Source organism: Hemicordylus capensis, chromosome 1 (genome assembly GCF_027244095.1).
Source record: "Hemicordylus capensis ecotype Gifberg chromosome 1, rHemCap1.1.pri, whole genome shotgun sequence".
NCBI lineage: Eukaryota > Metazoa > Chordata > Lepidosauria > Squamata > Cordylidae > Hemicordylus > Hemicordylus capensis.
In genome coordinates, this window is record NC_069657.1 from 250,323,965 (window position 1) to 250,335,582 (window position 11,618).

Sequence of the window (11,618 nt, forward strand, 5' to 3'; positions counted from 1 at the left end):
TTTCCTCCAAGAGCTCGAGAGGGCTCCACAGGGGTGGAGCCACCATTACGCAGTAGGGGTCAAGGAATCCAGGGCGCCAATGAAAAGTGCCACCAGTGCTGTCCTTGTGCATGATGTCACTTGCAAAGGGGGGGGGGTAGCCCAATGCCAGGGGGCCCGCCCCAAGCCCTCCTGATTTCATTTCCATCCAGCATTTGCTGACTGGATGCATTTATTTCCCTTTCTCTCCCTCGCTGGTGAGAAATTTATGAAGGTGGTGGTGCAACTTCTTAATAAAGGCCTTCTGTGTTGGAAAAAGGCAGCTGTGGGTGGGATCCAGTAAGATGGTAGGAGTGTTTATAAACTGTGGGGAAAGTGAATAGAGAGAAATTGTTCTTTCTCTCTGTTCTGGGGCCAAAATGAATAAGTTCAGGATAATCAAAAGGACATATTTGTTCATGCAATGAATAATAGAACAGGAGTTCCTAGACTTATTATTGGACTACAACTAGCTGTCTTCAACCCCAGACACAATGGCCAAAGGAGTTGTAGTTCAACATCTGAGGATCCAGGGTTGGGATGGGCACCCCTGACCCAGAATACAGTGCCATATATTGCTGCATCAAAGATTTCTTTTTTAAAAGAAACAAATCAATGCAGGGCATATCTACTCTATTGGCAAAAATGGGGCCTCGGTATTCAGAATCCATACACACTTGATTACTGCATTCTGGGGCCAAATTAAATCTGCATAGGTCATCTGCATTCTTAGGGCATCTCCTTGGTCATGGTGGGAGACTTACAGCAAGACCATTTGATCTGATCAAGCAAGGACATTCTCATTAGGACATTGTATCAACAGTTTCCAGTTTCCTAGCTGGTCTGAAAAGAGCTGGATGTGAAAGGCAGCTTTTTTCAATGAAGACTAGGCAAGGAAGACATAAAATAAATGCATGGTGCATTTCTCATGATCAAAGATTGCAAGTTATTTCAGGAAAGCCTCTTCTAGTTATTTTGGCAACAAAAGGTTCACTGACTTACTCTTAGGAGAAGGCTTCAGCATATTTTTGATATTTAGAGCTGGGGCTGTTGCCAAAAATCACAGTATAATTCTTGCTTCATCAGAGTCATGCGTTGCACATTTAGAGAGTTGTGTGTGAATAGTCATAGCATGCAGCAGGAACTGACTTGAGCTGTACTGTAGTGCAGATGAGCAGAAACCTTGCAATTCCTGTGCCCTCTGATAGACTTTCAGAGAGCTACATAGTGCTCACAGATTTGCAAAAAAAAAATTTAAAAAAAATCCCCTTGGATGGGTGGAGAAAGTGAAATAAGTAAAGAGCATTTAATAAAGTGCAGCAGACTTCTGAGTAAATATGTACAGGCTTGAGCTGCAAAACTGCATTCCATGAAGCACTTCCCATGGAGTAGATAGGGAAACTAGTAGCCCAGCATTCCAGGACGCCTGAGCTACCATTAAGACTGGGTTGCAGCCTTAAAACTGTGCTCAGTCAAAACGAAGAGCCACATTTTCCAAACTCCTCCAGTCCTCATTGCTTTCTTTCTGCACGTTCAAATTGAATATCCTTGTTTTGAGTCTTTTAAACAAAAAAACCTGTCTACATGTGGATTTTAAAACAGCTATTATTGTCCATCAGATTTGCATTGTGCTATGTATGAACTCTCTGAAATGGAAGCAGCCACTAATTTATGTGGGTTGGATTTTTTTAAAAAGTCCATTAAAGTAGAAATCCTATCAGTAACTGTTTTTGGCAACAGTAGGTAGGCATGTGATTATGTTCTCGGTTGTTTGTGGGAGTGATTCGTTTTGCAGCTGATTACTAAACTAAACATTTCAACAGCAACAGAAATGGTAGATTTTTGATGTTTTGAAGAACCAAAAGGTCATGTAGATAAACTACCTGCCTACTTCAAGGCAGACACATCTATCCTCAAATATTTGGATCAGAATATACTGCAAAATAGAAGAAACTAGTCTGATCAGTGAGTTTTGGAAAATCAATATGTAAGGCTGGTCTCCCTATAGAAACTGAAGGAGACTCGTAAGCTACTTCCTTTCCCGTCCCAGTTTTGAGTAGAGAAGTGCTTCCTTTTTGTTGGGCTTCTTGCATTCCTTAAGACCAGTGAACAATTTACTTTTCAAAGTTGGGTACAATTAGTACCATGTTTTGAAATGCAAAATCTGTGCCGTCAGGGCCAGTTCTAGGTTCACAGGAACCCTTGCAAAGTGGCCAGCACTGAAGCAGAAGACCTTGCAAGGGTGTGAAAAGTAGGGAGAGGTGGCAGATGGACTTAGGAAAGAACATAAGGTGGTGGCGAGATGGCAGGGAGGGCCTTGCAAGGACACGCAAGGTGGTAGCAGACTGCCTTTTGGACATGAGCTTTCTACTTCAGAGAGAGATTCTCTGTGAATAGAGGGGCACCACATACCCAGGAAGGGTAGGAGCTACTGTTAAAACTTCCCTTTCCCACAGTGTCCAATCAGATTTTCCTTTCCAAAAAGCCTGCAAATTCAGACATTTAAAAATATTTGGTTTAAGGTGAATGTTAAGATGCTTTCATTTTTCACTCCTGCTCTAAAAAGTGTAAAAATTGCAAGTTAAGATGCCTGTCGTAACTTCTACACCATATAAGCTGTAAAGATTTGGTATGGTTTTGTATATTATGCTGCTTTGGAAATGTGGCTCCATGCATCTACACTTTGCCTTGGTCAAGCCAGAAATGCAAAAGGTCCCCAATCCACCACAATAAAAATACACCAAATTGTTTTCATTTTGGTTCATCTCTATAAGGCACAGTTCTTTCCCCAAATACCATGTAGTATAGCAGGGCTTGGGACCTTTACTCATGAGTAGCCCTCACCTATATTTACAAGTAAAACCCATGCCCTTTACTCATGAGAATCACCATAGGCCCAGGTAGGGTTGCCAACACTGGGTTGGCTGAAATTGGGACAGGGACTCCGGGGGGGGGGCATGGCCACCTAGGGGTGGATCTTGTCTTTTTATGTATTTGTTATGGCTGAAGGAGCGCCCAGGCGTGCCGGCTGGAAACAGGTGGGAGACATGGTGAAGGAGCTCCTCCTTTGTGCCTGCCTTCCTTGCAATGAGGTAGGTCAGGGCTGATTTCAGGCCTCTGCACACTTTTCATACTGTGCAGGAGAAGGCAATGGTAAACCACTTCTGTATTTTACCAAGAAAGCCACATGAATAGAAAAAATAGAATGATTGTTGATGTAGTGCCAGATGATGGGCCCCTCAGGTTGGATGATACTCAACATGCTACTGAGGAAGAGCTCAGGATCTCTCAGAGTACCGATGGTGTTTATGACACGGTTAGACTAAAGCCTTTTGGATGTCTAGCGGCTGATATTGCTGTGTGGGAAAAGAAAATCCGAAGCTACCAAGACAGAATTACAATGGGAATGTGGAACATAAGAAGCATGAATATGGGAAAGCTCGACACAGTGAAAGATGAAATGAATCAACTACAAATTGACATCTTGGGTATCAGTGAATTAAAATGGACTGGAATGGGACACCTTCAGTCAGAAAATCATACCGTTTATTACTCAGGACATGAAAACCAAAGAAGGAATAGTGTTGCTTTCATAGTCAGGAAGGATATAGCAATGACAGTACTTGGGTACAATGCAGTCAGTGACTGACTAATATCAATTAGATTTCATGGACAACCCTTTAACATGACAGTTCTTCAAGTCTATACCCCAACATCTGATGCAGAAGAAGAGGAAGTTGATGAGTTTTATGCTCACCTCCAGTCTGAAATTGACAGAACATGCAAGCAAGATGTGATACTGGTGGTTGGAGACTGGAATGCCAAAGTTGGAAACGGTAAGGAGGAAAACACAGTCGGCCTATATGGCCTAGGAAACAGAAACTAAGCAGGAGAACGACTTACTAGTTTCTGCCAAGCCAATGATTTCTTCATTGCTAACACATTCTTCAAACAACCAAAGCAGTGCTATACACATGGACATCACCAGATGGAGTGCACAAAAATCAAATTGATTACATTATTAGTGCAAGGAGGTGGAAGAGCTCAGTTATAACAGCAAAGACATGGCTAGGGGCCAATTGTGGAACAGATCACAAACTGCTCATGTGCAAGTTCCAAGTCAAGCTAAAGCGGAAAAACAAAGCTATCCAGCTTCCACTATATGATCTTGAGAATGTACCCACTGTTTTCAAGGAGAACATCAGGAACCACTTTGAAGTTCTGAACCTCATTGATCGGGAACCAGAGGAAATGTGGAATGAAATCAAAGAAGTTGTTAAGGATGAATGTGAAAAGATACTGCCAAAAAACAGAAGAAAGCAAAATGGGTGTCAGAACAGATGGTGGAAATTGCCAAGAAGAGGAGAGAAGCCAAAGTCAAGAAAAATAAAAGCCTCAGGAAGGAACTTAATAGGGAATTTCAGAAAGCTGTTAGAAGAGCAACTCCTCTTATGTTGTTAGGTTGGATCAGTTCCAGTTTGTGACTCCTGAGGATGTGGACGAGCTGATTGGAACGGTGCGGCCCACCACCTGTCCTCTTGACCCTTGCCCGACATGGCTTATACTATCTTGCAGGGCAGTTGTTGTAGAAGGCCTGGTAGAGATTATAAATGCGTCTCTGAGGGACGGTAGGATGCCTCCTAATCTTAAGGAGACAATTATTAGACGACTTCTGAAGAAACCTACCGGATTCCTCAGAGCTGAGTAAGTACAGGCCTGTCTCCAACCTTCCGTGCCTGGGCAAGGTAAGTGAGAGTGTGGTGGCCTCCCAGCTCCAGACTGTCTTGGAGGAAACTGATTACCTAGACCCATTTCAAACTGGCTTCCGGGCTGGCTATGGGGTGGAGACTGCATTGGTTGGCCTGATGGATGATCTCCAACTGGGAATTGACAGAGGAAGTGTGACTCTGTTGATCCTTTTGTACCTCTCGGCAGTGTTCAATACTATCGACCATAGTATCCTTCTGGAGCGTCTGACGGGGTTGGGAGTGGGAGGCACTGCTCTGTGGTGGTTCTGCTCCTACCTCTTCGGCAAGTTCCAGATGGTGTCATTTGGAGACTGTTGTTCTTCAAAATCTGAACTTTTGTATGGTGTCCCTCAGGGCTCCATATTGCCTCCGATGTTGTTTAACATCTACATGAAACCGCTGGGAGAGATCATCAGGAGATTTGATGCAGGGTGTTATCAGTATGCAGAAGACACCCAAATCTATTTCTCCATGTCAGCATCATCGGGAGAGGGCATAACCTCCCTAAATGCCTGCCCGGAGGCGGTAATGGGCTGGATGAGGGATAACAAACTGAGACTGAATCCAGATAAGACGGAGGTACTCACTGTGCGGGGTTGAAATTCGGGAGACGATTTTGATCTGCCTGTTATGGATGGAGTCGCACTTCCCCTGAAGGAACAAGTATGCAGTCAGAAGGCACTTCTTGCCACTGCCTCAACCTGGGACACCAGGGAGAGACTTGGATCCAGAAGTACCCCCAGACTGCGTACTTGTTCCTTCGGCTGATACACCGGCTGCATCCATTTCTTGAGACAGATGACCTCAAAACAGTGGTACATCTGCTGGTAACCTCCAGACTGGATTACTGCAATGCGCTCTATGTAGGGCTGCCCTTATATGTAGTCCAGAAACTACAGTTGGTCCAGAATGCGACAGCCAGGCTGGTCTCTGGGTCATCTAGGAGAGACCATATTACTCCTGTATTGAAGGAGTTACACTGGCTGCCAATATGTTTCCGGGCAAAAACAAGGTGTTAGTTATAACCTATAAAGCCCTAAACAGCTTGGGCCCTGGGTTTTTAAGAGAACGTCTTCTTCGTTATGAACCCCACCGCCCATTGAGATCATCAGGAGAGGTCCGTCTGCATTTGCCACCGGCCCGTCTGGTGGCTACTCAGGCACGGGCCTTTTCCATTGCTACCCATAGGCTTTGGAATGCGCTCCCTAGTAAAATAAGAGCCTCCCCATCTCTGACAATTTAAAAAAATTCTTTATAGACACACCACCTTGGCTTTTAACTGATACTGTTTTGATTGTTTTTACTGTTGTTTGAGAATATTGTTTTTAAAAAATTTAATTGTTGCTTTTTAAATATATTGTTTTTGTTTTTAACTAATGTTTTAATGTTGCTTTTATTTTGTTGTAAACCACCCAGAGATGTGGGTTTGGGGCGGTATAAAAATATGTAAAATAAATAAATAAATATAAATAAAGAGACAAGGAGCAGTACTACAATGACATCTGTGAAGACCTTGAGGATGGAAATAGACATAGAAAAACAAGGCAAGTTTTCCAAAAGATCTCTGAACTCAGAGGTTCCTTCCAACCTCAAATTGGTATGTTAAGGGATGCCAAAGGACAGATAGTAACTGATTCAGAGAAGATCTAATAGAGATGGAAGTAGTATACTGAAAATCTGTACAGCAGGGAGGTCAACATCCAAGATACTCTAGAAGATATTCCCTACTTGCAAGAACCTCTAGTACAGAAAGATGAAGTTAGAGCAGAACTCTGGTCATTACCAAGCCAGAATGCTACAGGAATTGATGGAATAGCTATAGAAATATGGCAAGCAACAGAAGAAGAATCAGTCAAGGCTCTAACCAAACTATGCCAGCAAATTTGGAGAACGACACAGTGGCCAACAGATTGGAAGAGGTCAGTCTACATACCCATGCCAAAGAAAGGAGACTCAACAGATTACGCAAACCATCACACAATATCCTTAATTTCAATATACGTCTACTCCCATAATATACAAGAATGTTGAAATCTTTACAGCTTATATGGCATCAAAGTTGAGCACCTAAACTTGCAATTTCCACTCTTTTTAGAGCACAAGTAGAAATTAAAAGCATCTTAAACTGAAGGTTCTTGGATGACTAAATAAAAATACAAGACTGAAGCTGGTTATTAATTCTCAACTCCTTATTCTGGCTGTTGATGCAGCTCTGTGTCCAATAAGTACTGAGGTTTGCAGACCATTTCACCCCAAAATAAGCTTTGGTCAAGTTGAAGAGAGATCATCCTGGAGAGAATCTATCTATGTGGTTGCTGAGAGTTGACACTGACCTGATGGCACTTAATCAATCAATCAATTGGGAGTTTGATCTCATTGGTATGCACAAGTATTCTCTTACAACCAACTTTAGCCTTCTATATGAACATATGAAGAGGCTTTCTACTGTCAGACCATTGGTTCAGCTAGCGCATGTCTTCACTGACTGACCGTGATTCTCCAGGGTTTCAGATCAGTTTTCCTCAGCCCTACTAGGAGATGCCGTGGATTGAACCTGGGACCTTCTGCATGCAAAATGTATGCTCTTCTACAGCCCTTTCCTAGCCTTGAAATAAAACCCAACATGGAGTCAGGCTCAATCTTTTCTCAACTGCAGTCAATGTGTTTTTGGAGGGAAGTCCAGATGTTTATATGTACATGTGCCATTGACAAGTGATAGTGTTATGAGTGTGTTCTATATTTTAAATTCGGTCACTCTTAGTATTTGAGTTTAAGATAGGGCTGCACAACTTCAACCCTCCTGTAGACGTTCGCCTACAAGTCCTGTAAACTCTATTGGTCACTGTGGCTGAGGACGATGGGATGTGTAGTCCAAAAACAGCTGGAGGGCAGGGTTGCCAGGTCCAGGTGATGAAAATAGTTGAAATCCATCACCAAGAAAGTGGGAACAGTTGACATTATTCATTTTAAACGTTTCTACTTTGCATAAAATTTGCATAAAGCCCACATATGCTAATTGGTATAGGATATATCACCCCTACTAACTGGGCAAAGAGGCACCTTTTACCGTGGTGATTCTCTTTATTTAGCAGGGGGAGAGTAACTGACCCTATCCACCCCCAGCACAGTACTTCCAGTGACTGTTGCTGGTGTGTGTCTTATGTTTCTTTTTAGAATGTGAGCCCTTTGGGGACAGGGAGCCATCTTATTTGTTATTTCTCTTTGTAAACCGCCCTGAGCCATTTTTGGAAGGGCAGTATAGAAATCAAATAATAATAATAATAATAATAATAATTATTATTATTATTATTATTATTATTATTATTATTATTATTATTATGTCTGCTCACTCTGCAGTCTAGGTGCTAAGTTGTTAAGGTCGCTGCTTCTTAGCCTTCTTAACCTTCAGTTCACCTCCTAGTTAAGTTTGCCACCAACCCTTCATCCAGCTGCATGTAGCAGGGTGCCTCACACATGTTCAGTGAGCTTGCCTCCATAACGAGCATATTTGCCCCAAGGGATTACTGCTTGGGGTGGGAAGATGTATGTTTTAAAATAATCAGCACAGGCGGAATGTATTGAACACCATGCTTTCCTTTGTTATATTCTAAATACACGTGTGCAATTGAGCTTTAGCTATATAACACACAAACAAAATGCTGCTCAGTTAGTGCCCTTTTTATAAACAAGCCCTAATGTAAAACAGATCAGCCTAGACTGGCCAGATGGAAAAGAGGAAAGGGCTCCTGTACCATTGCTAGGCACGTGGAAACGGGAATCACAGCAGCTGTAGCTGCTCTTTCCCCTGCAAGGCAAGCTGCACCCACTGAAATTCCCTCTTCTGTACATCTAGTTAAGATGCATGTGCCCTGTCTTCCTTTCCCTCTGGCCACCCTGCAAGTTTCATCCCATTTCCTTGTAAGGAAGTTACTGCTGTTTGTAGTTCTGTCCACTCCTTGCAGCCCTCTGTAGTTTTCTGTTGCTTAGAAACTCTGTGTACATATCCTTGCATTCTGCTATTAAATTGGTGCACACCTGGAGCTCTGCTTTCATGGGGTCTACCTTCAGCCTATTTATTTTGTTACTCCAAGCAGTAGCTATCAGGGAGAAAACCCTTTCAGTGTGAGCTTTGCTGCGTGGTATTGAGAATACATAAGAGGCCATCTTTTTCAAGTGCTTGAAGGAATCCTGTGCTCTACTGAAGATCAGGTGGTCTCTCTCCTCAACACTGCTGCATTTTTCTAACTCACAGGACAATAGGAGGCTTCATACAGTGCAAGACTTCTTATACAATTCATCCTTGCCCAGGTCTTCCCAGCTGCAGGCATTAACAGCTGCTAAGGAAGCTGCAAAGCTGATCGGCTTGTGAAGAGCTAAGATTGTGACTTTGCTATGTAAGCTGTCTTCAGAGAAGTCGTACCTGTCACTCAGATACCTCTGTGCTCTTTCGTAGAAATCCAGAAAGTCTTTAACACACTTGTCTGAAGCAGCCAAGTAAATTTGCTCAGACTAGCTTCTGTTGTGCACCCCAAGAACCTGTCCCTAATTCTGCTCTCCAGCTTCCTATAGAGACCACCCATAAATCCATAAACAGAAATAATACTAAAATGCTTCTACTCATGAGCTTCAGTGCAGTCCGTGAACAGCTTTGGAGTGTGGCTGAGAAATAAAAAATATACCTCTGCCATATCACTTTTAGTCCCTTTTTTGTCTCCTATCCCGAAGCATTTTCTCAAGACTTTTTGACCTTTTTCTTTTGGCTTTGAAAATAGCAAGAGAGGGCTTTTCAGCACATCAGCAGTCTATCAATTGCTGGGGGGGAAATCAACTATCTAGTGGTCACATGTCTTAAGAGATTCCACTTTTCCACCTCTAGTAACTCACAGAAGTCCTTTAATTGCTCTGTTCTTGTAGCTGAAATACAGGAGAACATCGTTACTTGTGGGGGTTCCATTCCTCGGCTATGAGTAATGAATTATTATTGCTATGGGGAAAGTGGGGTCTGGTTCCAGGGTGGGGAGGAAATGGGGGAAAATGGCCAATAAATTGGCAAAATAACCCCAAAATTATACTGTAGTGCTCTGCTGGGTCTGTATGTTGCCAGAACACCCCCAATGTGCCCAGCAATGCCCCAAAATGCCCCGCAAAACATCACAGGGAAAATTTAAAAAGGTCAGTTTTTGCAAGGAAAGGAGCCATTTTGTAAGGAAAGGCAGCAACCCCGAGAAAAAATGGTACGCAGAAGTGACCTCCGCGGTCACTTCCATCCCTCTAGGACCTGCGGATACATGGGTTTTAACTCCTTCATATCTGTGGATACTGAAAAAGGGTGTCAATGAGACATCCCGCGGATACATGGAACTGCAAATAATGAGGTTCTCCTGTACTGAAATATGAATTGACCTTTAATATAATTGATTCCACAATTCAAGGCTTTCTGTGGCATGCTTTGAAGCATTATGGATAACGTGTGCCGAGCAGTTTGCAGCTATAAAATCCTATTTGGCATCTTTTAGTTTTTGATACATAGTGTTGTGTTTACCATAATTTACACCAGCATTATCACCCACAGAGGCCTACATCTTTTCCACATTTAAATAAAAGGCACCAAGGCTCTCCACACAAGCAGTGTGAAGAACCTAAGAAAGTTCTGCGAGGAGCTCGCGATCCTGGGCTGCCAGATCAGCCACTCGCATGATCACCAGCTCAGTTACAGAGCTGGTTGGGGTGGTGGGTTTGGGGACCTCCTGGCCCCCAGAAGTCCCAAAATGCCCGATGCACGTGCATGGGGCATTCTGGGGAGCCTGCAGTCGGGGGTCTCCTCATGAGTCACCACAGTGTGGCAACACACAATAGGAGAAACGAAAGTTAGCGGAGCACTCACTCTGCTAACCTCATTTAACGAAGGGGGGGCATTTAGAGACGTTTGCTGCCGGGACCCACACAGCTCCTGTTGCAGCACATGAGCAGCAGGAATTGGGCTGGCCTCCCTTAGCCCAGTTTCTGCTGCTCGTGAGAATAGCCTCACTGAGGTTTTGAAATATTTCCGATCTTTATTAATTATTTATTACACTTATATACCGCCCCATCCAAATAGCTCTGGGCGGTGATCGATCTCTGATAGCTTGAGATGTTTCGTTCCTGTCACGGTAGAAGTCCAAGAGGCAGTCCTGAATTCCCTTCTCACAGTAGAAGTACTTTAAGACAAAGGGGAAACACAGGGGTGTAGCAAGTTTGGAGTGGGCCCAGAGAATCTTAAATGAGGCTGAATAGTGGTAACAAAAAGCATTGAGATAGATAGATAGATAGAAATTTTACTATGCTTTTTGTTACCATTCTGTTATATATATAAATAAAACCTATGTGCCACAATAGAACACCATCCTAAATTATTTTTGAAAAGATTTTGTAAATTGTGGACGATGCAAGTCATTTAATGGTACTAGAGAAAGACATGTTGTTCTGGTAGTTCCAGATCTTAACACTCACATCAGTTTCAGAGGATGAATACAGCTGAAGGAAGCCCGGGCGGGTACATGGCTGGGGGAGTCAGTCATGTGACTTGCCTCTGGGGGGGGCAGGCAGTGGGCCCCCAGACAACTGTCTCCCCTTGCCTTATTATAGTTTTGCCTCTGGGAAAGCACTTTGTTGCCCTCCCCTCCATTTGAGGCTTATGTTTCCAAGGAGAAATAAGGTTCATTAGCCTTAATGTAATCAAAATGTTTTTGGCTGTAAAAAGGTGCTATACCTCTCACACAATGCCTTTGCTTTCATTATTCTACCGCAAGCCATATCTTTTGCCATGGATGAGTTCTTATAAGATTTTCTATCAAGATTCATGCCACAATCCAT